This window comes from Syngnathus acus, chromosome 3 (assembly GCF_901709675.1).
Source record: "Syngnathus acus chromosome 3, fSynAcu1.2, whole genome shotgun sequence".
In the NCBI taxonomy this organism is placed as follows: Eukaryota; Metazoa; Chordata; class Actinopteri; order Syngnathiformes; family Syngnathidae; genus Syngnathus; species Syngnathus acus.
The window spans coordinates 16,748,803-16,775,844 of record NC_051089.1 but is presented as its reverse complement, the minus strand read 5'-3'; the positions used below and the strand labels follow the sequence as shown (position 1 = coordinate 16,775,844).

The window sequence follows — 27,042 nt, the reverse complement described above, 5'->3', positions numbered from 1 at the left end:
CAGCAGAGTGGCGCAGCGGGAGCGTGCTGGGCCCATAACCCAGAGGTCGATGGATCGAAACCATCCTCTGCTATTTGGAATATGTGGCCTTTGCCAAGCTTTGGACCTTCCTTAAGTCATGCTTTTGAGAAGAAATGCTGTGCGGATAATATTTTCCACACGTTGGTTGTGCTGCGTGGAGGTTGACCCATACTTCGCGCTTCGTTTATTGCGGCTTCACTACATCGTGGAGTTTTTTTCCAAATTAAAAAACATTTAAAAGTCAAAATAAAACTTCTAAATTGAGGAAACGTGTTTAACCTTTCGGACGATGTAGTATTGCTCCAAATGTTCGTTTACATTCCTTTAGAAGTCAATTTTCACGTGTTAACACGATCGCGAATTAGCATCTTATCGCTAACTCGTTAGTCTGTTGGTGACCGCACTTAGCGAATTTCACTTATGGCGGGTGGTTTTTGGAACCAATTATCCACGATAAACAAGGGATTACTGTAAATGGGTACTCAAGGTTAGACTGAAAGGCAAAGATTGATATTTCGCAAAGACCTTTTCAGAGTCCTGATACTTTACTCAGCTGCACTAACAGGAGTTGGGCAAGAAGAAAACACCTGAATTGATGCATAAATGGCAGTGGTGGGATTTGAACCCACGCCTCAGGAGAGACTGGAGCCTAAATCCAGCGCCTTAGACCGCTCGGCCACACTACCGACGTTCGGGAGTTTCTACATTTGTTGACGATTCTATTAAGACAGGGGTCCCCAAACTTTCCTGTGAGGGCCACATAACTTTTCCCTTCTCTGATGGGGGGCCGGTGTCAGTTTGTAACAGAAAAAGTGTGACGATCGTAGGGGAGCTTAAAAAATTTATTGTTTTCCAGAAAGCCACACATAACCAAATAACGGTTATTTAATAACCCTTTCCAGGTTCTTTACAGAAAAAAAGTCAGGAAACAAATAATAACACTATTAATGAAATAAATAATAACTAAATAACCCTCTCTGAGTTCTTCACAGAAAAAACAGGAAATAAATAATAACTAAATAACTCTCTCTGGGTTCCTCACAGAAAAAAAAGCCATGGAACATTAACTTTCTGTTGTGCCATGCACAATCTTAACAGATAAAAGTTCAGCTCAGTTGTCAGAGCAGAATCTCTGACACATATGAGCAGTCTCTTAAAGTTCTTGTGTTCCTTCCTTATAATCCTTTTGTAGGTTCCAGTAGGCTTGTAGACACCGCTGTCTTTTTTGTTAAAGTTTGCTAGTGCGTCATAGTCTGGAGTAAAATTTGTTGTGGCAATTCTTAGGCGAGATCCGAGGTGTTGGTCCATTTACCTCGATCTGTGACGGGTTGATGTTGACGTTCATGTGGCTGAACGTCACGTCGCGTACGTCGAGACAAATTGGCCACTCTCTTTTAAACGCTCGGCACTGTGTCCACCTTGCTTTTCCTTGGGCGACTCATTTTAATGGAAGGATTCCAGGGGAAGGTTTGTGGGTGGCTTTAGCGCAAAACTGCATCTGAAAGCTCAGCGCAAGAATTACAAGAATGCTGTCGTCACAACCCACGCTCTAAATTCGGGACTGATACAAATAGAGCGCGAGTGCGCCATGTCCGTACTACTGAGTACGTACACGCACTTGTGAGTGTGCACCGAGCTTTCTGACACGGCTTCCGGTAGTAAAGCTCAGTGGCCTAGTGGTAGAGTGTCCGCCCTGAGACTGGAAGGTTGTGGGTTCAAACCCCGGCTGAGTCATACCAAAGACTATAAAAATGGGACCCATTGCCTCCCTGCTTGGCACTCAGCATTAAGGGTTGGAATTGGGGGGTTAGATCACCAAATGATTCCCGAGCGCGGCACCGCTGCTGCTCACTGCTCCCCTTTCCCCCAGGGGATGGATTAAGATCACACGGGGATGGGTTAAATGCAGAGGACAAATTTCACCACACCCAGATGTGTGTGTGACGATCATTGGGACTTTAAAAAAAAAAAAAAAAAAAAAATGCGCAGGCGAGCGCTTCCTCATCTACTGGGGAAACGCAGTCATTGCAGGCAAAATGACCAAAAAAAAAAAGTTTAATAATACAATTTGTTCAGGGTTGGCGGGCCGGATTAAACGGTCCCGTGGGCCGTATCCGGCCCGCGGGCCGTAGTTTGGTGACCACTGTATTAAGACGTGAAATTGGAGGATGGTTTCTTCACCAGCATCCAGGTTAGTGCTGCCCGACGGAGCTTTGTTCATAATGTAATGAAGCCTGTACACAACAGATGCGAAACAATATGAGCAGAGGCGTAGCCAGGAATTTTTCCAGTAGGGGCGCACGCCCACAGGAAAAAAGATCGAACATCACCCACGCCGTTCGCTGATCGCTAAAACAACATCCGGGTCCGGGAGGCAAACGGTGAATGGATAACATTGCGCACATAGAATAGCGCAAGCACATTCGCGCAAGACCGAAAGAAAAAAACGGCATGAAAATGAAGAATCGAAAAAGCTCGATTTTTTTCAACCGGGGCGCAGGGAGTCCTAACCGGGGCGCCGCCCCGGCTCGCCCCGGCTTGGCTACGCCTCTGAATATGAGTGACAATCAGAAGATTAAAACATAGCTAGTTTCCCCACACAGCACCCAAATTAGTGCTGTCCTACACCGCCTTGTTGATAATGTAACAAAGAAGAAACAACTCGCAGAAGGCCTGGCGATCATCGACAAGAGCCAGCTACCCGGAACGCACAAATTGTGGTGCTACAACTTCACATTGTACCAAAGGGTCATGTGGCCACTGAAGATGAGCAACATTCCATCCTTAACAGCGAACGGGGTGGACATACTAAGCCAACTCCTACATTCGGAAATGGCTCGGTTTACCGAAAGGCTTCTCTGACACGGGCTTGTCCGGGGCAACCGCGCTGCAACTGCCGATCCAGTCCATAACCTTGGGCTACAAGCAGGAGAAGGTCAGGTTCGTTCTTGAGTTAAAATAATCCTCAGATCCTACTGTGAGAATTGCACTTGTGGTGCTATCGGCAGGCTTCAACATCAGGAAATAATTGGCAAGGTGCAAGAAAGGAGAGTGGGGCTTGGCTGGGAAGAGCCTCCACGACTCTGGTCCAAGGCCACAAAGAGGGAACAAAAAGCTTGGTTGTGGAAGAGGTTTCAAGATCAAAGCAGGAGCAGTCCACCATCAAGGCCGTGTCACAGGGTCGCCAAAGGAGATGGACCACTTGGGAAGGGGAGACCTCTCAGCTGGGCTTACCTGTGGAAGATGCCGCAAGCCAGACAGCTTTCTGATCAGGGCAACTTAGCCACAGAAAGCTCCGCCAGTGATTTGGCAAGGAAGGGAGCTGTCCCTTGTGCAGCGCACCTAACGCAAGCCTACAGCACCTACTGTCAGGCTGCAAAAGAGCCCTGACACAGGCACGCTATAGATGGCGCCAGTCCTGACGAAGCTGGCCGAAGTTCTCGAGACCAGCAGAAAAGAGTTCCAACAACCAGTCTGCACCCAAACAGCTCCCTGTTAGGTTTGTGAGGAAAGCGGAGAGAAGCGGAGACACCAGCCCTCATGTTCCACTTCCAGGCAAGGGACTGGAACATGAGGGCTGGTGTCTCCGCTGCACAGCTGAACTTTCCCCGTGAAATCACCACAACTCCACGTCAATTACGTTTCACATGGAATATGTGTGCCTTCTTTCACCGGTCTCCTCATGAGAGACTGAAGCCTTAATTCAGTGCTTTAAACCGCTCGGCCACACTACCTACCTAGAATCCTCAACTTCAATTTAAAATGCAGAAGCCATAGTAATATAAACACCAAGGATCAGGAACAACAATTTTTTTCAAACTTCGTTGAACTTAAGGGTGGGTCGTTGCCCGTACAAATAGACTTCTCACCTCATCTGCATCCGGGCCAAATGCTCGGTAAGAAGCATCTCGAAGATCTGGAGTGGCCTTGTCAGTCTTGAGACTTCAACCCCAGAGAAAATCGGTGGAGGGAAATGAAAGCCTGTGTTGCACAGCGACAGCCCCAAAAGTCTTGAAGAATGGAGGAATGGCCCAAAATACCACATACCCTGTGTGCAAACCTATAAACAACGATTGACCTCTGTCATTGCTCAAAAAGTTCATTTGACAAAGTCTTGAATTGAACTTGTATTATTGACCAAATACCGTAATTTTCGGACTATAAGTCGCGTTTTTTTTCATAGTTTGGGTGGGGGGGCGACTTATACTCAGGAGCGACTTATATGTGTTTTTTTTCAAAAATTTTCCCAAAAAAAAAAAATGAAACCGCGATAAACGAACCGCAATGTAGCAAGGGATTACTGTAATTTGAATTTCAAGTGACGTCAGCAGCGCGACGTCGCGGTCAGCAGCGCGACGTCGCGGTCAGCAGCGCGCGGTCAGCAGCGCGACGTCAGCAGCGCGACGTCAGCAGCGCGACGCGGCGTTGTTTACATAAAGGACAAAGATTGACTCGACGGAGCTCTCTTTCACTTCCGTGGATTGAAGTCGGGGGCCGGCGCTCGGCCGGGTGGCTGTCCGGGGACGGTGGATGGGGCTCGGTCATGGCTTTTACGCACGCCCGATCCTATTCTATGGAGCTCTCTTCCATTTCCGTGGCTGGAAGTCCACGCCGCCACACGCCTGGAAGTTTGTTTTGTTAATAAAGAGCCGTTTACCAAACCCACGTCTTTCCTTGAACTTTGTTAACGCTACAATATAGTTATATAGTAGATCTGTGGAATAACGACGAGGCTGACGTCAGGGCGCACGCACGCGCGGCGTTGTTGACAAAGGACGAGGAATTTGATTGATGGATTTAATGATTTAGAGTGCACAGATGGTTTGATAACATTATTGCTTATATAATAGTTATTTGATATATAATTTATATATCGTTATATGGGCCTGTGGAATATTTTGAAGTGCAGGAGCCGTCAGCGGCGCGCACGCATTGTTGACAAAGGACGATTGATGGATTTAATGAATTGGAGTGACACAGATGGTTTTATTAACGTGTTATTTATGTAATAGTTTTTTTAATAACTCTGAATTTTACGTCAGGGCCGTTCTCAGCTCTTAGTTTGTGTTTATGTCTCGCAGACTTCTCTCTCCCCAGCCACTTCGTCGAGTTCATCCCGGGGGATCCCAAGGCGTTCCCAGGCCAGCTGAGAGACATAGTCTCTCCAGCGCATCCTGGGTCATCCACAGGGTCTCCTGCCGGTAGGACATGCCCGGAACACCTCCCCAGGGAGGCGTCCAGGAGGTATCCAGGTGAGATGCCCGAGCCACCTCATCTGGCTCCTCTCAATGGGGAGGAGCAGTGGCTCTACTCCGAGTCTTGCCTGATTGAGAGCTTTGCCTTTTGGCTCAGCTCTCTCTTCACCACGACGGACCGGTACAGAGTCCGCATTACAGCCGACGCTGCACCGATCTACCTGTCGATCTCACACTCCATCCTGCCCTCACTCGTGAACAAGACCCCAAGATACTTGAACTCCTCCACTTGGGGCAGGATCCCCGATACAAAGAGGGCATTCTACCCTTTTCCGACTGAGGACCATGGACTCGGATTTGGAGGTGCTGATGCTCATCCCGACCGCTTCACACTCGGCTGCGAACCGCTCCAGTGAGAGCTGGAGATCACGGCTTGAAGAAGCCAACAGCACCACGTCGTATGCAAAAAGCAGAGATGCAATGCTGAGGTCCCCAAACCGGACACTCTCAACACCTCGGCTGCGCCTAGAAATTCTGTCCATAAAAGTTATGAACAGAATTGGTGACAAAGGGCAGCCTTGGCGGAGTCCAACCCTCACTGGGAATGAATCCGACTTACTGCCAGAAATGCGGACCAAGCTCTGGCATCGATGATACAGGGACTGAACCGCCCTTATCACTTGGTTCGGCATCCCGTACTCCCGAAGCACCCTCCACAGAACTTCCCAAGGGACACTGTCGAACGCCTTCTCCAAGTCCACAAAACACATGTGGACTGGTTGAGCTAATCCCATGCACCCTCGATGATCCTGCCGAGGGTATAGAGCTGTTCCACGGCCAGGACGAAAACCACACTGCTCCTCCTGAATCCGAGATTCGACCTCCCAATGCACCCTCCTTTCCAGCACCCCTGAATAGACTTTACCAGGGAGGCTGAGGAGTGTGATTCCTCTGTAGTTGGAACACAGCCTCCGGTCCCCCTTCTTGAAGAGGGGAACCACCACCCCAGTCTGCCAATCCAGAGGCATCGTCCCTGATGTCCATGCTGTAGAGGCATATCAGCCATGACAGCCCCACAACATCCAGAGCCTATAAAAAAACTCCGATCTCATCCACCCCTGGGGCCTTGCACCCGAGGAGTTTTTTAACTACCTCATTGACTTCGACCCCAGAGATTGGAGAGTCCACCTCAGAGTCTCCAGGCCCTGCTTCCACAATGGAAGGCATGTCGGTGGAATTGAGGAGGTCTTCGAAGTATTCTGCCCACCGACTCGCGACGTCCCGAGTCAAGGTCAGCAGCACGCCAGCTCCACTGTAAACAGTGTTGAGAGTGCACTGCTTCCCCCGCCTGAGACGTCGGATAGTGGACCAGAATTTCCTCGAAGCCGTCCGGAAGTCATTCTCCATGGCCTCGCCAAACTCCTCCCACGCCCGGGTTTTTGCCTCAGCAACCGCCGAAGCCGCGTTCCGCTTGGCCATCCCGTACCTGTAGGCTGCCTCTGGAGTCCCACAGGCAAAAATGGCCCGATAGGACTCCTTCTTCAGCTTGACGTCATCCCTTACCACCTGTGTCCACCAGCGGGTTCGGGGGTTGCCGCCACGACAGGCACCGACCACCTTACGGCCACAGCTCTGGTCGGCTGCCTCAACAATGGAGGCACGGAACATGGTCCACTCGAACTCAATGACCCCCGCCTCCACCGGGACGTGGGAAAAGCTCTGCCGGAGGTGGGAGTTGAAGCTCTTCCTGACAGGGGATTCTGCCAGACATTCCCAGCAGACCCTCACAGTACATTTGGGTCTGCAAGGTCGAACCGGCATCTTCCCCCACTATCGAAGCCAACCCACCACCAGGTGGTGATCAGTTGACAGCTCCGCACCTCTCTTCACCCGAGTGTCCAAAACATGCGGCCGCAAATCCGATGACACGACTACAAAGTCGATCTTCGAACTGCGGCCTAGGGTGTCTTGGTGCCAAGTGCACACATGGACACCCTTATGTTTGAACATGGTGTTCAGTATGGACAATCCGTGTCGAGCACAGAAGTGTCTAGTAGGGTCACCCATGGCAAAAGGGTCCTAGGTGAGGGGCCAGATAAAGCACGGCTCACAAAAACCCCTAATGATGAGAAACAAAATTGGATTTGGTTTTCCCTCGCCCGGACGCGGATCACTGGGGAACCCCTCAATCCGTATTTGAGACTCACAATGGCTTGCTCCTTCAAAAATCTCTTCAGAAAAATTTTACAGTGAACTCAATCTTAAAAATATAATATATTTATAAAAATTTTATATTTTAATATTTTAATCCATTATAGAATATATTAGACTCATCTTTAAGATGGGAGCTTAAGATCAGGGGATGCTTTGAGAATAATTGTCAATTTGTTTTGTATGTGTGAAGCCCTTTGAGACTGCTTGTGATTTAGGGCTATATAAATAAACTTGACTTGACTTAATTGTTAGATCAGGGACTAGTTGTTTTTGAAACCATAGCATGATAGCATCCAGGTTAGTGCTGCCCGACTGAGCTTTGAAGCCTGGAACCGAATACTTGTTTGCCAATTGGAGGACATCATGAATGACCCGTGCTACGCAGCAGAGTGGCGCAGCGGGAGCGTGCTGGGCCCATAACCCAGAGGTCGATGGATCGAAACCATCCTCTGCTATTCGGAACTTTTGGCGTTTGCAAAGCTTTGGACCTTCTTTTAAGTCATGCTTTTGAGAAGAAATGCTGTGCGGATAATATTTTCCACACGTTGGCTGTGCTGCGTGGAGGTTGACCCATCCTCAATGCTTACAGATTGCGAGGCATGTATGTGCCTTCTTTCACCATTCTCAGTCCAAATACACAATGTCGTTACCTATTACAGTGATCCCTCGCTACTTCGCATTTCGTTTATCGCGGCTTCACTACGTCGCGGAGTTTTTTTCCAAATTAAAAAATCGTTTAAAAGTCAAAATAAAACTTCTAAATTGAGGAAACATGTCTAACCTTTAGGACAATGTAGTAATGCTCTAAATGTTTGTTTACATTCCTTTAGAAGTCCGTTTTCGCGTGTTAACACGATCGCGAATTAGCATCTTAACTCGTTAGCCTGCCCAGTACTTCTTGTTGGTAACTGTACTTAGCGAATTTCACTTATCGCGGGTGGTTTTTGGAACCAATTATCCGCGATAAACGAGGGATTACTATAAATGGGTACTCCAGGTTAGAATGAAAGGCCAAGATTGATATTTCGCAAAGACCTTTGAAGGGTTCTTATACTTTACGCAGCTGCATTGACAGGAGTTGGGCAAGAAGAACACACCTAAATTGATGCATAAGTGGCGGTGGTGGGACTTGAACCCACGCCTCAGGAGAGACTGGAACCTAAAACTAGCGCCTTAGACCGCTCGGCCACACTACCGACCTTATGACAATTCCACATTGACATTTGTTGACAATTCTGTTAAAACGTGAACTCGAAGGATAAATAGTTGGTGTCTTCACCAGCATCCAGGTTAGTGCTGCCCGACTGAGCTTTTTTCATAATGTAATGAAGCCTGTACACAACACATGCGAAACAATATGAGTGACAATCAGAATCAAAATGATATTAAAACTTTGAAATCGGAGGATACATAGAACTCTCTCCCCCCTTCTGCGTAGCGGCCTGTACTTTTGCGCTATATTCTGACTGTCTGCTGTATGCACACTTGCTCCATTTTTGCTCCTCTGATTTATTATGTTATTTGTTTATTTATTATTTATTCATCACTCTTATTTATTCATTTATTGTGCCTTCTTGTTTTTATTTTTCGTGTTGTTTACTTGTATGTATATTGTGACCTATGTCTTGTCACCGTGGGATAGTGGGAACGTAATTTTGATTTCTTTGTGTGTCTTGGCATGTGAAGAAATTGACAATAAAGCAGACTTTGACTTTGACTTTGTTTTTGTTTGTCAAATACGGACTTTTTTTTTATTCTCTGAAATGCTCTGAGTAGAATTGTGTTCTTTTCTCAGTAGCTCAAAGCAGAAGGCAAAGGGTAGTGTGGGGCGATAGAAACCGCAGCTGCTTTCTTAAAAGGACACTGTAAAAAACAGCAGCAATAGCAGCTGCATAAAAAGAAAAGCCAGCACAGGTCACCCACACCAGAACATCCTGAAGATCAGAGGCACAGCTGTCACTATGAAGACACTTGGCCCTTTCGTACTCCTCACGCTGTTCTGTATGGCCACAGGTTAGTTGCACTTCTGTTCTCAACAAAACTAATTTAGCTGTGAGTGAAATTATTTCAAGTGTGCATTTGGTTGCAGGCATGGTCAGCCTGGGGGTCATGATTAAGCATGGGTGTTGTTCAAAGAGTTTACGCGTGCTAATCCCTAAAGACAGAGTGAAACACGTGGCGACGACGCCAGATGGTTGCCACCGCAAAGAGATTGTGTAAGTATCAGACATTTTTGGAAAGTGGGTTGTTCAATTCCACGTTGTCTGTCACGTTCCCACGTCACCTGACTTCCAGCCGAGCCCGACTCATGTAATTGCTAGCACCTGCTACAGCTCGTTAGGCTCCCCATTTAACCTCTCTGTGTTCTGCCAGTAGTTGTCAGTTCGTCTGATTACCCTGCACGTGATACTGCTGCCTTTTTGTCCCCGGACCAAACTTTGTAGCCAACTGCTTCCTTGAACTTCGACCACGCTCCAGATCGCCGCCTGTCCTGACTACTTGCTTGACCTTCGACCACGCTCCAGATCGCCGCCTGCCCTGACTACTTGCTCGTTCTTCGACCGCGCTCCAGATCGCCGCCTGCCCTGACTACTTGCTCGTTCTTCGACCACGCTCCAGATCGCCGCCTGCCCTGGCTACTTGCTCGTTCTTCGACCACGCTCCAGATCGCCGCCTGCCCTGACTACTTGCTTAGCCACGCCAGCCAGACCGCAGGTCCAGCGTTCTACGTCCCCGTTTTCCCTCTCACCAATAAAGGATCGTGCTGCACTTGGTTCCCTGTCTTTGTTGCCTGACAGAACGAACTGACCAGAAATGCAACCAGCGCACGATTCCCTAGACATGGCCCGCTTGACCCACACGGAGTGGGAGCTCGGCAAGACCACAGAGGAGATGGCGGCGTTAACTAGGGTCGTCCAGCAGCAGCAACAGCAGCTCCAGCTGCAGCAACAGCAACTGCAGCAGCAGCAACAGCAACTGCAGCAGCAGCAACAGCAACTGCAGCAGCACCATCAGCTCCACCAGGAACTGGTAGAGGCTCTCAGGGACCACAGACTTGGCTCCTCTGGCTGCTGCAGATCGGTTTGCGCCAACTCTGTCCACGTCCGTGCCGCTCAGCCCCGCCGATCAGCCCACCGTTATGTCCACGCCCCGTCCTGCCTCGGCACCCGGGCAGTACGTGGACGTCCCTGAGCCCAGACTCCGCAACCTCGCGAGGTTCGACGGTGACCCCAAGTACGTCCGGGCCTTTCTGACGAACTGCCGCGTCTTGTTCGACCTCCAGCCCGTCACATTTGCCACGGAACCAGCCAAGGTGGGTTTCGTGCTCACTCACCTGACGGGCGAGGCATGGCTGTGGGGAACGGCAGAATACGAGCGGCAGGGACCCGCCTGTTCGTCGTTTGACGCCTTCGCCGCTGAGATCCTGCGCGTGTTTGACTTGGGCTCCGCCTCGGAGGACGCCTCCACAGAGCTCCTCACGCTGCGCCAAGGCAGCAGGTCCGTCGCCCAGTACGCCATCCGGTTCCAGACGGTGGCGCGTCGTAGCGACTGGAACACCCCGGCTCTCGTCGGTGCCTTCATCCACGGACTCGCGGAATATATCAAGGACGAGTTGGTGTCCTGCGAGCGCCCACAGACCCTTGAAGTGGCCATGGACCTGGCAGTACGGGTGGACCGGCGGATCCAGTCGAGGCGACGCGAGGAGAGGAGATTGTCTCCGCCCCCCCGTCGCCGTGACATCAGCCCGACACCTCGGGTGTCAGGGAGAGCACCGGTTTTTTCACCTGACCTGTCGTCCGCCAGGGACCCTGTCCACGTAAGCCAGCGCGCCTTTACTGCTCCTCACACCCAGCCCAGCTGGTCAGAACCGATGGCGATCGGACGCACCTCTCTCTCTGTGAGGAAACGCAGTCAGCGCATCAGAGAGGGGCTTTGCCTGTACTGCGGGGGTGAGGGTCACTGGGTGGCCTCTTGCCCGACGAGACCTAAGGACACCCGCCAAGCAGGGATCCGTGTGGGGTCGGTTTTCTTGCCCCCCACTACCTGTCGCGAGTCCCTGTCCCAGAACCACTACTCGACTCCAGCCCGCGCCCTTGCCTCTCGGCCCTCTGCTTCTCCAATCCGTGGGCAGCGGCCGCGGGTCCGGTCTCGCCGTCGGCCGCAGCGGATGGCCCGGGCCCTTACTCCGCTGCCGTTGCGACGTCCGCAGCCGGATTCTGCTCCAGTGGGCGGGGTATTAGGGTCTGACCGGCTTCCTGCTCGGAGTCGTCCGGTAGGGACCCGTCCGGTTCCAGCGCCGGCCCCCTGGTCGGCGTCTCCCGATGCCGCTGCTGGGAAGGTGGACTGGGCGGTAGTGCCGCCTGATGACGGGGCTTGGTCGACATGTTCTGATTCGGACTATTGACTGCCGCACGTCTTGGGTTCCCCCCCTCCCGCCCGGTCTCCTGCTCCGTCTTGGTTCTGTTTTTGGGACGTCGGGGGCCGTCCCTTGGGGGGGGGGTTCTGTCACGTTCCCACGTCACCTGACTTCCAGCCGAGCCCGACTCATGTAATTGCTAGCACCTGCTACAGCTCGTTAGGCTCCCGATTTAACCTCTCTGTGTTCTGCCAGTAGTTGTCAGTTCGTCTGATTACCCTGCACGTGATACTGCTGCCTTTTTGTCCCCGGACCAAACTTTGTAGCCAACTGCTTCCTTGAACTTCGACCACGCTCCAGATCGCCGCCTGTCCTGACTACTTGCTTGACCTTCGACCACGCTCCAGATCGCCGCCTGCCCTGACTACTTGCTCGTTCTTCGACCGCGCTCCAGATCGCCGCCTGCCCTGACTACTTGCTTAGCCACGCCAGCCAGACCGCAGGTCCAGCGTTCTACGTCCCCGTTTTCCCTCTCACCAATAAAGGATCGTGCTGCACTTGGTTCCCTGTCTTTGTTGCCTGACATTGTCTATATGAACATATTGACAAAATGGAAAGTATAGTTACACCATATCGACAGCCACGTAGCATATTGGCCTCATTTTGATATTTTGAGAAAAGAAGAAAAAATACAATTTTTAGATCACACATTGGGCAATTTTATTGGGTCATTTTGCTTACTTGTTCAACCACCTGACTGAATTTTTCGATAAATTCAAATTTCAATGTGTGTTCTAGGAATGGATCCTAAAAATTGTTGGTATCGAGAGCATAAACGAAAAATCTTGTACAAGTACAATAATTCACGATTGGCAAACTATTCAAAACATTGTGTTTGATGATATACATAACTAGCAAGATTACAAGATTAGATTTCACAATTGCATGTGGAGTATATAAGGATGCTTGCATGAAATAATGAGCCTATTTGGTGTTTCAGAGTCACAACGGTGTGTGACAGAACACTTTGCCTCGAAGGCAGTTGGGATTGGGCAGAAGAACTGCTGAGACACTTTGAGACGGTTTCTGCTAACAAGACATCTGTACCTGCCCCTTTCAATCAGACCAGCTGTGAAAAGTATATTCAACTGACATGAGGAGAAAGTTCCTTTATCTATTTTACTATAGATTTGTTCCTTTTACATTTGTCTTCTTTTTTTTTTAGATAGCTTTTTTTCTTTGATAGTGATACCACAAATGTAAGTGATATTGAAAAAAGATTTATCCATCCATCCATCAATGTTCCCTCTAAGCTGCGCGCGTGCGCAATCGCGCACTGCCCGCACATTCTCAGCGCACAAGAAAATCTATCCAGCGCATAAACAACATCCCACATCCCCCCCCCCCCCCCCCCCCGAAGCAAACACGCAGCGTTTGACGTGCCCCCCCCCGGAAGCGAAGCGAACACGCAGCGTTTGACGTCCCATTAAGTTAAATGCTCGGGTAAAGAAATGAGTTTTAAGTTTTGTTTTGAAAATATCTAGCGAGCTGGCCTCCCTGATATCTATGGGCAGTGTGTTTGAGTATTTTAACATTCAGTTACGTACTCACTCGGTTGTCTTTGCGCGCCTTCAGCAGTTTAACAGTTCGTGACTGACTACAGTGCTTACGAAGTAAGTGTCGGGTTGCGGCAGAAACAGACAGCACGCATACAATTACGGAGTTTTCGAAGTTACAAAGGTTGGGAGAAAAAAATACATGTTTTGTTCCGCATTTCATACATGACATTTATTATACCTCTCAATCTACCTAATTATATAGAACAGAACAGAATCTACCCACTGGACGTACGGTTGCAGTTTGGTAGGTTGCAGTTTATACCTAACTACTACTACTAGGCCTTTTCATTCCTTTCGGAACATAGGCCATCGATGAAGAGTTTCCACCCTCGTCTGTCTTGTGCCATTTTCTCCAGCTGTTTCCACGTCAGTCCCATCTTCTTGACGTCCAGCTCTGTGCTCCTTCTCCAGGTGTTTTTGGGTCTCCCTCTGCTTCTTTTGCCTTGTGGGTTCCATGTTAACGCCTGTTTGGTTATAGCCATGTTGTTTTTTCTCAGGGTATGTCCTATCCAGCTCCACTTCCTCCTCAAAACCTGTATCTCTATTGTTTCTTGTTTGGTGCAGTCCCATAGGCTGGTGTTGCTGATGCGGTTGGGCCAGAAGATCCTGAGGATGCGTCTTAGGCAATGGTTTGTGAAGGTTTGCAGTTTAGCGGTGGTGTATTTTGTGGTCCTCCATGTTTCTGATCCGTATAGCAGCACTGTTTTGACGTTGGAGTTGAAGATTTTGAGTTTAGTATTGAGTGAAATGGTTTTGTTTTTCCAGATCTTATCTAATATGTTGAATGCTGTTCTTGCTTTCCCTAGTCTTGATTTCACATCTTCCTCCGTTCCACCGTCCACTGCCATTACACTTCCTAGGTATGTGAATTTGTGTACCTCTTCCAGTGGGCAGCCCCTGAGGTTGATGGGGTTTGTGTTTTTGCTGTTTACTCGCATTACTTTGGTTTTTACTCCGTTTATTTTTAGTCCCAGTCCTGCTGCTGTTCTTTCAAGTAGTTGAGTTTTCTCCTGCATCTGTTGGTGGCTGTGTGAGAGTAGGGCAATATCGTCAGCAAAGTCCAGGTCTTCTAATTGCTCTGTCAAAGTCCATTGGATGCCTGTCTTTTTATTGTGGGTAGTTTGTTTCATGATCCAGTCAATGCATAGGAGGAATAGAAAGGGGGAAAGTAGACATCCCTGTTTCACCCCAGTGAGCACGGTGAATGTTTTCTGTGTTGGTCCCTGGTGCAGCACTTGACACTGCATGTCCTGATATAAGCTTTTGATGATATTGATGAACTTATGGGGTATTCCGTAATGTGCCATTAAGCTCCATAATAGCTTCCGGTCTACGCTGTCAAAGGCCTTTTCGAAGTCTATGAAATTTACGTAAGCCGGGGTGTTCCATTCTTTCGATTGTTCTATAATGATCCTAAGGGTAGCGATTTGGTCAATACATGATCTTCCATTTCTGAAACCAGATTGATTTTCTCTGAGCTCCTCATTAACCCCTTTCCGTAGTCTTTCTAAGATGATGCGGCTTAGCACTTTGCTTGGTGCTGATAGCATCATGATGCCTCTGTAGTTGTTGCAGTCTGTAATGTCTCCTTTTTTGGGGATGACAGCAATAAGCCCATCTTTCCAGTCTGCTGGTATGTTTTCTCCCTCCTCCCATATTTTCCTGATGAGTGTGTGGAGCATAGTGGTTGTAGTTTCAACATCCGCCTGTAGGGCCTCTGCTGGGATTTCATCTGGCCCTGCGGCTTTGCCACGTCGGAGCATCATGATAGCCCTCTTTACCTCAGATCTTGTTGGGGGGGCGCAATTGATTTTGAGTTGGTGTGCTGCTGGTGGGATCTCTATTACTTGGTCGGGCGGTGGTTTATTCAACAGCTCGCTGAAATGCTCTGTCCACCTTTGTTGTTGTTCCTCCTTGGTGGTGAGGAGACGTCCCTCTTTATTCCGGATTTGGGTGTTGTTTTGTCTGAACTTCCCCGCTAGTTTCCTGGTGGTCATGTAGAGTTCCTTGAGATTGTTTTGTGCTGCTGCTTCCTGTGCGTCTTTAGCCAGTGCCTCGATGAAATTGTTCTTGTCCCGTTTGGCACTTTTCCTTACTTCCTTGTTTACTTCCTCGTAGTCCTTGTGGGCTGCGGCCTTTCTCGCTCGTGTCTTGCATTTGTTTAGTGTGTCCTTTTTGGCCCTCCTTTCTTCTATTTTTTTCCAGGTTTCTGTTGACAGCCAAGGTTTATGGTTTGTTGTCTTTTTCCCTAAAACTTCCAGACAGGTCTCCTTCCATACACTTTTCAGGCTGTTCCAGTACTCCTTCACTGGTTGTTCTTGCAGGGCTTGAAACCTGTTCTGAAGGGTGGTTTTATACAGATCAGTTGTTCCAATGTCCTGGAAAAGCTGGATGTTGTACTTTGTTCTGTTCCCAGCAGGGGTATTGCGGCGCTTTAGCTTGAGTTGGAGTTTTGCAGCCAGTAGGTGGTGGTCTGATCCAGCGTCTGCCCCCCTCTTTACTCTCACATCCAGGAGAGACCGTCTGAACTTCCGGTTGATGCATATGTGGTCAATCTGATTTTCGGTAGTAATAATAATAATAATAATTCATTAAATTTGTATAGCGCTTTTCAAAAACCCAAAGACGCTTACAGGGAACAAGGCAAAGACATACATGAGGGGAGGGGGACGGGGAAGAAACAATCGGATAAAATTAAGAAGAGGAAACCAGTTATGGGTAGGGGAGGTCATGAGCTTGGGAGAAGAGGTAAGTTTTTAGACGGGACTTAAATATGGGGAGTGTGGGTGAGTCACAGACAGACTGAGGAAGAGAGTTCCAGAGTCGGGGTGATGTGCAGGAGAAGGCTCTGTCACCGAAGGATTTTAGTTTAGATTTTGGGACTGTCAGACGTGAAGTATTGGAGGATCGGAGGGGACGGTTGGGGCAGTACGGGACAAGGAGGTCGGATAGGTAAGTGGGAGCCAGGTGGTGAAGGGCTTTGAAGGTGAGGAGGAGTATCTTGAAAATGATACGCTCCTTAATGGGGAGCCAGTGAAGAGAGTGGAGAACAGGAGTGATGTGTTCACGGGACCGGGTGTGGGTAAGGAGGCGGGCAGCAGAGTTTTGGACTAGTTGAAGTCTATGGAGTGAGTGAGCAGTAATTCCAGTGAGAAGGGAGTTGCAGTAGTCAAGCCGGGGTGAGATGAAGGCGTGGATGAGGGATTCAGCGGCAGGGAGAGAGAGGCAGTGCCGGATTTTGGCGACGCATCGGAGGTGGAAGTAGGAGGTCTTGACAACTGAGCTAACATGAGGGTGGAAGGACAGTGTGGGGTCAAAAATAACGCCAAGGTTGCGTGCCAGAGGGGAGGGAGTGATGTTTGAGGAGTCAATGGTGAGTGTGATGGATCCGGTTTTATTAAGGGAGGATTTAGTGCCTATGAGGAGGAGCTCTGTTTTGTCACTGTTGAGTTTGAGAAAGTTGTGAGTCAGCCATGTTTTTATTGTAGAGATGCAGGTTTCAAAGTGGGTGAGGGAAGGGTTACGGGTTGGAGTGGTACGTATATAGATCTGGGTGTCATCAGCGTAGCAGTGGAAGTCCAGATTGAGTTTGCGGATGACAGTACCAAGGGGAAAGAGGTAACAGATGAATAGGAGGGGGCCAAGAACTGAGCCTTGGGGGACCCCTTGTGTAACTGGGGAGAGGATGGATGTGTGACCGGAGAGAGAGATGAACTGGTTTCTGTTGGTGAGATAGGAGGTGAGCCAGTCGAGTGCAGTGCCCTCAACACCTAGTGTGGTCGGGAGATATCCAGGTGGCTTTATGAATGTGTTTATGGGGGAATATGGTGCCTCCTATGACCAGGTTGGTGTCAGCACATATGTCTGCAAATCTTTCCCCATTTTCGTTCATGGTGCCAAGCCCATGTTTTCCCATGGCCAGTTCGTATCCATTGTTGTTGTTTCCCACCTTGGCATTCATGTCGCCCATGAGTAAGGTTAGGTATTTTTCCTTCCTGGACTGGAGTAGATGTTGTAGTTGGTTATAGAAATTATCCTTCATTTCCTCCTCTGCACTGTTGGTAGGTGCATAGCACTGTATGATTTGAAGGTTGATTCTTTTATGGGTGGTTTGGAATCTTGCAGTGATAATTCTTGAGCTGATGGGCTCCCAACTGATGAGGGCCTGTTGTGCTTCTTTGGAGAGCATGAGTGCCACTCCTTCTGTGTGTGGTGCTGCTTCCTCTGCATGTCCAGAGTAGAGAATGCACTCACCACTGGCTAGTTTGACTTCACCTGTCTGGGTCCATCTGGTTTCGCACAGGCCAAGAATGGAAACCTTGTATCTTCTCATCTCTCCAGCAATGACTGTTGTTTTCCCTGCTGCGAACATGGTCCTGATGTTCCAGGTTGCTATGTTGGTCGGTTTCCTAGGGGATAGCAGATTCCACCGCACCCTCTCCAATTGGTTTTCAGCATGCGGCTTCATTTCCTCTTCAGCTTGTATGCTTGAAGAGTCTACATCTCCTAGGTTTTGGGGTTTCTTTTTCTTCATCAATGTTTCTGTAATCGTTTTTAAATCCACTACACGGGTGATTGGCCCATGAGCTTTACCATTGCCCTATTTGCCAGCTTGACCTGTTACCACCTCTCACAACGGGGATGTTAGGGTTGGATTTTGAGAGGTTGTAACCATTGTAAAACGAAATGTAAAAACGAAAAAAAAAAAAAAACGAATGTAAAACAAAATAAATGGACGACCGCTCCTCAGCTGTTAACTGTAAATTTGAACTGGAGATCACTTATTCTACAGGTGGGCACATGAAGCATCCCGGGATCACTGGCGCCCCCTGCCATAAGGCTGGAGAACCTTTTTCCGTTGCCTCCGTTGGGTCTCTTTTCAAAGCCGTTTTGTTCATCTGAAGAAACACGACGTTACAGACAGATGACAAAAAACACAAGATATTATATACACCAGCTTAACTACGGAAATTAATGAATACAGCCACAGTGTTTGAACTCTTAAACAGCGACATAAAGACAGAGAGCAGTTCAGTCTAACTGCATAGCCTGTCAGCACAGGCAGCGGTGTGATTACGCAATCCTCAGAGGAGGCAAGGCAGGAAGTTGCCTCCTCCGAGTGACTCGTCTTCGGTTTTAACATGACTATAAAAATTCTGCGATTTTGGTTCAAAATGATACAAAACTACTGAAATTAAAAGGGACATGACTTTATAATAAAAACAATTGAATTTGTTTTTTCCCCTTTTCATGATGGCAGGGGAGGCACCGCTGGGTAATACCTAAAGGGAGGGTAAAATGAACCAACATTGGCACTTATGAGACAAAGTATCTCAGTGCTACAATTTCCCGCTGAAAAAAAGCGATTTAACGGTATTTTAGAACACAGGTACACATACTGACGCCCACTTTTGTTTGTTCACTACCAGTGCAAATGTTAATGCGCAGCCTTGTGCATCATTTTTTTGTTTTGCATTTTGATTGATTTAATCCAGAAACCGTTCTCCTTATAGGGAACTCCCTTCACTGGTACCCTTAATGGTGGTCTCTAGGTGGGCAAATCCATCACCATCAGTGGATGGGTCCAACCTGGAGCTGACAGGTTAAACCCTCTCCTTATTTCAGTATCTGCATTTTCAGCGATAAAAACACAGTTGTACAACCAGCTACGTAAAAGCTTTGTCAACTGCTATGTTGTTGTTGCTTTTTAGGTTCCATGTGAATTTACAGTGCAGCTCTAATACAAATGCGGACATTGCGCTCCATTTCAACCCACGGTATGACAGTCTTCTTGGCTATGTTGTTGCCAATACCTTCCAGCATGGTCGTTGGGGTACAGAAGAAAGAAAGCAAAACTTTCCTTTACCCACTGGCTCTGCCTTCAACCTGCTCATCACAGTCACCAGCGATTCCTACCAGGTTAAAACCTTTTCGTCATAATTTCGGCAAATTTGTCCCTGCAGTACAAAGTAGTTTATAATTTCATATTTTTCGCCTCTAGATGAACATCAATGGCACTCACTTCATGGAGTATAAACATCGTATTTCATTTTTCCAAGTGAATACCATCGCAATTGATGGAAAAGTGGACATTTCCTCCATAACCTTCAGTAACCCAATGGTAACAACATGATTAAAAACTCATAAATTTACTCAAGCAATTTTGAGTCGAACCACTTATGTATTGCTTTTAGTTCGCTGGACAGCCAGCATTTCCTGCCCAGCCCAGATTTCCTCCTCAGCCCACCTTTCCTTCACATGTAACATATCCAAACCAGGCAGGATTTCCACCTTTTACAGGATTCCCCCCGCAACCTGGATTTCCATTACAACCAGGATTTGTTCCCGCATTCTTTGTGAGTCTGTTAAAACTATTTTACAGTCATGGACAACAGAGTTGCACACACAATATTAAAGTACCGTAAATTCCGGACTATAAACCGCACCGGATTATAAGCCGCACCAGCTAAAATTGGGGGATATTTGAGTGTTTGTTTTATATAAGCCGCACCGGACTATAAGCCGCACGTGCACACGCGTTTTTTACAAAGAAAGACCGTTCACAGAAAGCCTTTTTAAAGTTTTAATAACATACTTTAACATGTCTTTCTAAACATTGCCTGTGACGCAGCAGTAGTACCGCAGCAACACGGAAGTGTGCACGCGAGTTATTAACAAAGAAAGACTGGACACAGAAAGCTTTTTTAAAGTTTTAATAACATACCTTAACATTTCTTTCCAACGCGAGTTATTAACAAAGAAAGACTGGACACAGAAAGCTTTTTTAAAGTTTTAATAACATACCTTAACGTTTCTTTCCAAACACTGCCCGTGACGCGGCAGTAATACCGCAGCAACACGGAAGTAACACAAGACTAATAGGGCTGGATTAAAAAAAACATACCCGGTAAAAGTCACTGAGACGCGGCGGTAACACAGCAGCAACACGGTAGTACAGCACCAACAGGGCTCGTTAAAAAACATACCAGTAAAAGTAAAAAACAGAGCTTCATCGTCTTCATCTTCCTCCTGTGCACTGAAACCATCGAAGTCTTCCTCCTCAGCGTCCGATTGGAATAGCGTTAGATATCCTTCGCCTCACACTTTCTCAGTCTCTCTTTCGTCGTCGCTTTTATGCATTTCTTCGAGTGTGATGAGGGTCTGTTCATGCTAATTGTATTCATGCACGAAGCGCTAAATTACATTAAACTAGCGAGCGACACGTATAGCTCCAGAGTAGACGGGACCACGAAATAAAGAAAAGGGTGACGCAAGACAATGTCATCAACATCGACTGCCTTTAGCTTAAAAGCGGCATCATATGCATTTCTTTTGTCCCCCATAATGACGGTTTGTGTATAAAAGCTCCCTTTCAGTAATGTCCGTCTTGATCTCGTTCTGTCTCTTCTTCGTGTGAATTACACGCCTATCAAAATTCTTCGGCGCATTATCTCTTCTTCGTCTGTCTCTTCTTATCGCCCTTCGGTTGCCATGGTGATACTTAGTGTTGGCAAAGCTTCAGGGGAAGTCGCTTCCATCGTAGATGATGGGCTTTTCCATGGTCAGATGATAGAAGACTTTCTTGGAGATAAATCGTGAGAAGGAGTTGTCGAAGATGAGCACGTAGGTTCCCGGCCGACGCACTTTTAGCTGTCCCTGAATGGTCTCTTTGTGAGAATTGCAGCGCGTCAGTGGAATGAGAACCTTTGATCGCTCCAATTGATCATCAACATTTTCCCGGTAAACCACACTAAAGGAAATGCTTTTTGGTTCCGAAGAAAACATCCAGCCGATGCTCGGCCCCGCGTCAGCCACCGCAACGGTCACCACGCTGTAACAGCTGGATTTGATGAAGAGCTCCCGCGAGCCGTCGCCAAACTGGGAAATATCCTCGATGCTGAGCGGGACGGCCATCGTGAGTTCTCCGGACTTGAGAAGGTTGATTTCCGAATCCTGTACAGTGGCAACGTTCTCCTCTGGCTCGTCAGGGGCTAATTCTCCTACGCCTATATTCAGGGATCCGGATGGCCTTTGCTCGTGCTCTGCCTCAAATTAACCTTCTGAATAAAATGCATGAAAAGTTCACGTTCATTGCAACTTGTTTTTGGTGAGCAAAATGTCAGAAGAATTGAATTTAAATGCTGATTGATTGGGTTTTAATACAATGCAGATGGTCCAAACAGCGCCACTGCTTTGTGTAATCTCTGAGTCACATGGCAGAGTAAGAGAAAGGGTTTAGAGCCCTTTGACGCAGGTCACCTAGCGTGCATTCCTACTAAAGCTCATAATAGTCACAAGCAACACAGCCAGAATAAGCAGCAGCCATAGTAGTGTTTCAAAATAGTATTTTTGTTGTTGCTTTTTTCTTCAAGATACCGCAGTGTATAAAAGTGATCAAGTCATCACAAAAATCACGAAAAAATCCTTATATAAGCCGCACCTGACTATAAGCCGCAGGGTTCAAAACTTTGGAAAAAAGTCGCGGCTTATAGTCCGGAATTTACGGTACATTTGTAATAGTATTTTTTGAGACAGCGGGACATCCAAGGCTTGTGTACTGTAGAAAGTGTTACCGTTAAATAATGACAATGAAACAAAAATTCACTTAGCTTGTTATTCTGTTTTGCTGACTACTGTCACAACTCATTACTATCCAAGGAACTGTTCACCCTAACGCCTCAAGGTTAGCCATTATCAGTTAAAAAGCTTCATTTTTTTTAACATGTTAAAAGCCCAAAGACAGCTGCGACAGGCTGATAAGGATTAGTGGTTTAGATTAATTGTTGTGCCTATCTATCAGTGTTGCGAAAGTTCTTTTTCTACATGAACTAGTTCAAAGTTCAGTTCACAAATTTTAAAATGAATTTGATCAGTTCATAGTTCATAATTGGAATTTTATGAACTAAGTTCATTGTTAAATAAATGAAAAGTTCATACTAGTTCTTTTGTTTCCCCAAACAAAAAAGAAAACCTGGCATCCTTGAACAAAAGTGAACTGCGGTTCAAAACTGTTCATTGGCCCCAAAATGAGTGCATACTATGACTATATCAAAGTCAAAGTCAAAGTCAGCTTTATTGTCAATCCCTTCATATGTCAAGACACACAAAGAAACCGAAATTCCGTTTCCTCCATCCCACGGTGACGAGACATACAAGTAGGCGACACAATACAAAAACAAGAAGGCACAACCATAAATAATAAATAATAAATAAATAAAATAAAATGAGCGATGAATAAAAACAGACCAATAACCCATTGAACATGAGGGGCAAAACCGAGCCAGTGAGCATACAGCAAGAACAGGACGCTACGCTGAAAGGGGGAGCGAGTTCAGGATCCTAACAGCCTGGAGTACGAAGCTGTTGGAAAGTCTGGTGGTGCGGGAGCGCAGGCTCCTGTACCGCCTCCCAGAGGGCAGAAGCTCAAACAAAGAGTGAGCGGGGTGACTCACATCCCTCACAATCTTGGTCGCCTTGCGGGTGAGATGGGAGGTGTAAATGTCCTTCAAGGAGGGGAGAGAAGCACCAATAGTCTTACTAGCCGTTTTCACAATGCGCTGCAGGGCCTTCAAGTCTTGGTCAGTGCAGCTGCCACCCCAGACAGCAATACTGCTGGAGAGGACGCTCTCAATGGTGCCGCGGTAAAAAGTAGTCATGACGGCCGGAGGAGTCCCCGCTCGCCTGAGTTTCCGAAGGAAGTACAGGCGGCGCTGGGCCTTCTTCGCCAGCGACGCGGTGTTGGTGGACCAGGAGAGATCCTCACTGATGTGCACCCCCAGGAACCTGGCGCTGCTCACTCTCTCCACCACAGCACCGTCGATGGTCAGCGGCAGGTGTTGGGCGTGACCCTTCCGGAAGTCAACGACAATCTCCTTGGTCTTGTCGACGTTCAGCAGGAGGTTGTTGTCCCTGCACCACGCGGTCAGAAGGTCAACCTCCAGCCTGTACTGAGTCTCGTCTCCCTTGGTGATGAGACCCACCAGAGTCGTGTCGTCAGCAAACTTCACTATGCGGTTCCCGCTGCAGGTGGCAGCGCAGTCATGCGTCAGGAGGGTGAAGAGCAGCGGACTGAGCACGCAGCCTTGGGGGGCCCCTGTGCTCAGCGTGATGCTGGCGGAGATCTTGTCGCCAACACGTACCACCTGTGGCCTCTGGCAGAGGAAGTCCAGTAGCCAGTTGCAGAGGCTGGTACTGAGGCCCAGCTTGTCAAGTTTGCTGATGAGACGCTGCGGCACAATGGTGTTGAAGGCAGAACTGAAGTCCACAAACAGCAACCTCACATACGAGTCCTTCCCCTCCAGGTGGGTGAGGGCCGAGTGGAGGGCAGAGCAGATGGCATCCTCAGAGGACCGTTTGGCTCGGTACGCAAACTGGAAGGGGTCAATGGTGGGGGGGAGAACTGACCGGATGTGCTCCAAGACAAGCCGCTCAAAGCACTTCATGACGATGGGCGTAAGTGCCACGGGGCGGTAGTCATTGAAGCAGGACGGAGCAGGCTTCTTCGGCACAGGTACGATGGTGGCAGCTTTGAAACACGACGGGACGATGGCCTGCTGCAGGGAAGTGTTAAAGATGTCCGTGAAGACACCCGTCAGCTCACCAGCGCAGTCCTTCAGCGCTCGTTTAATGTTGTCGTATGTTTAATACAGTATAGAATTACGCAGAAATTTTGAATCTGCACTAAACTCACTCTGGAGAATGTTTGGCTTTCAATTTGTTTGGATATTTAAAAGGGGGAATAAACTTAACATAACTGTAACAAATCAGGCAGAACGACCAAGAGTGTCACGCTTTGTTTATTGAAATGAGGGAGAGCGGAAGTGGAAAGCGGGTGCGTTGCAGCGCAGCGTGGCAGAAGGGCGAGGCGTTGACGTAGTCGAGAACGGGCAGTAGGTCGCACCAAAAAGCGAGCAGGACGTGAGGCGAATTTGTGGTCTGAGACGAGCAATTGGTTGGGGCAGGCGGTGTTCGGGCGTAGTCAATCAGTTGGAACGGGCAACAAGGTTGGCAACTGAAAACAACCAAGAAGGCCAACAGGGTGTGCCTGTGTCCCATGTAAACAGAAGCAGGGCGCTGACCTGGGTGCTCGGAGAGCAGGCGCGTGACAATAACGCTTTTGCTAAAGAACATGTCATGTTTTAGTAAATGTCATAGCATTTCAATAGAACAATTATTTGCTATGTAAGTGGAGAAAAAATCCAGTAAGATGTATCTTGTATGACTTTTGGACCATGACAACTCAAAGTGACCACTCAGCAAGGTGCCTGAAAATCAGATTTAGAGATATATGATAACCTATGATGTCCATCAAATCTTTTCCATTTTTCATCTCAGATTCAATGTTAACCTGAACCATCCCATTGGCATTGCTCTACATTATAATCCACGTTTCAATGAGAACGTTGTGGTTCGAAACACCAAATACTTGGAAAAGTGGGACTCAGAGGAACGTGATAGTCCAATGCCCTTTCACAAGGGACAGCCTTTCACGGTATGTTACTCCATTGTTATCTGCCCATAGCTATTCCATCATCTCTATTATACTGTATGTCATGTGTCATGTAAAGTCACATGACAGCACAGTCACTTCTAGCATTAAAATATGCTAAATTGGACTGTCTTGGATGAATTATTATTATCATTACCTTTAAGTTGAATTTGTAAAAATGTATAGAATACTCTCACTATTATTCAGAGGCGTAGCCAGGAATGTTTCCAGTAGGGGCGCACGCCCACAGGAAAAAAAATCGAACATCACCCACGCCGTTCGCTGATCGCTAAAACAACATCCGGGTCCGGGAGGCAAACGGTGAATGGATAACATCGCGCACATAGAATAGCGCAAGCACATTCGCGCAAGACCGAAAGAAAAAAACGGCATGAAAATGAAGAATCGAAAAAGCTCGATTTCTTTCAACCGGGGCGCAGGGAGTCCTAACCGGGGCGCCGCCCCGGCTCGCCCCGGCTTGGCTACGCCTCTGCTATTATTCATGCTCCTTATTTACATTTGCCATCTCAGTGGTGATTTGCAATCCACTCAAGTTATTTTGTTCTTATTTTGAAAATAGAAATTTGACTGTGTAACAACAAAAGTGTTTTTTTTTTTTTGTTTAGCTAACCATCTGTTGTGAGAAGCATTCCTTCAGGATCATGGTGAACGGAATGCAAGCTCACACCTACAGGCATCGTTTCACTCACCTGCAGCACATTTCAGAGTTGGAGATCGACGGTGACATCAGCATCACCTCAGTTAATGTGTAGGGAGATTCAGGAAAAGCGGTCCCACATCCCCAGCGATACCCTCAACTATCATTTATTGTTCTCATTTATTATTATAATATACACAATTAACACGGATCATATCATACACTGTAGTATATCATAACATTGAGTAAAATATGTTTGCTAAATAACAAAAAGTACAAGTTTATTGAACTCTGTTGTGACTTGAAGTGTTTGACTTCATAAGACCAAGTCGGGTTGTTATGATGCGTCTAGTGCAGACATGGGCAAACTACGGCCCGCGGGCCACATCCGGCCCACGGGGCCGTTTAATCCGGCCCGCCAAACCTGAATAAATTGTATTAATTTTTTTTGGGGTCATTTTCCCTGCAATTACTATGTTTCCCCAGTAGATGGGGAAGCGCCCGCCGGCGCATTTACTCCCGGGAGCCGTGTCAGAAAGCTCGGTGCACACTCACAAGTGCGTGTGCGTACTCAGTAGTACGTAGTAATTTCGAGTGTAGGCTGTGACGTCAATATTCTCGTAATTCGCGCGCTGAGTTTTCAGATACAGTTTTACGCTAATGCCACCCACAAACCTTCCCCTGGAATCCTTCCATTAAAATGAGTGGCCCGAAGAAAAGAAAGGTGGACACTGAGTGGCGAATGTTAAAAAAGAGTGGACAATTTGGCTCGACCTACGTGTGTGAGAAGAGGTTCAGCCACATGAACGTCAACAAAGCCCGTCACAGATCTCGGTTAACGGACCGACACCTCGGCTCTATCCTAAGAATTACCACAACAAATTTTACTCCAGACTATGATGCACTAGCAAAAAAGGGAAACCAACAATACTATTGATTTCTTTATTACTTTATTGAGATGTATTCTTTCACTGATTCTTCAAGATGATGTATTTGGTCAGAATGTTTGCCGTTGGATGTGATTTCGCCCCATTAGATAAACATATTTCATAAATCTGACCTGCAGGCGCTGAAGTGATGGAAAATGTTATTCATCATAACAGTGTCGTATTTAATAAGAATCACTGATAGTAGTTTTTTGGTGAAATATTTTTTTAATGCTGTTAATAAATGCATTTGTTTTCAAAAAGCTTTTTTTAATATCCATGCTTTAGTATCTACTAAAAGTAAAACCCTTTTATGCAATGACCTTTACATGTCATTTATATTACTTCACACAAACACTACATCCATCTGCTCCTGGTTCGGCCCCCCGGTCAAAATGTAGAACCCAATTCGGCCCGCAAGTCAAAATGTTTGCCCACCCCTGGTCTAGTGTGTTGGTGGAGTGCCCAGTGCAGGTCACTTCTCACTGTCAACCCTCACCGCTGGCTAGCAGTATGCGAACGGGAGAGCCGAGTGCGTAAGTCTCTCCCTGCCAGTACATAGCC

The 27,042-nt window shown here is 47.6% G+C and overlaps 2 non-coding genes and 1 pseudogene across 2 annotated transcripts; 1 reads left to right on the top strand and 2 right to left on the bottom strand.

Annotated features, from left to right (window-relative positions):
- Positions 1-625: 625 nt before the first annotated feature.
- On the bottom strand, positions 626-707 carry trnal-uag. The gene has a single exon. It is a non-coding gene; the product is annotated as a tRNA-Leu (tRNA).
- Positions 708-8,544: 7,837 nt separating this feature from the next.
- trnal-uag lies at positions 8,545-8,626 on the bottom strand. The gene has a single exon. It is a non-coding gene; the product is annotated as a tRNA-Leu (tRNA).
- Positions 8,627-18,840: 10,214 nt separating this feature from the next.
- Positions 18,841-25,860, top strand: LOC119120858 (annotated as a pseudogene).
- The last annotated feature ends 1,182 nt before the right edge of the window (positions 25,861-27,042 follow it).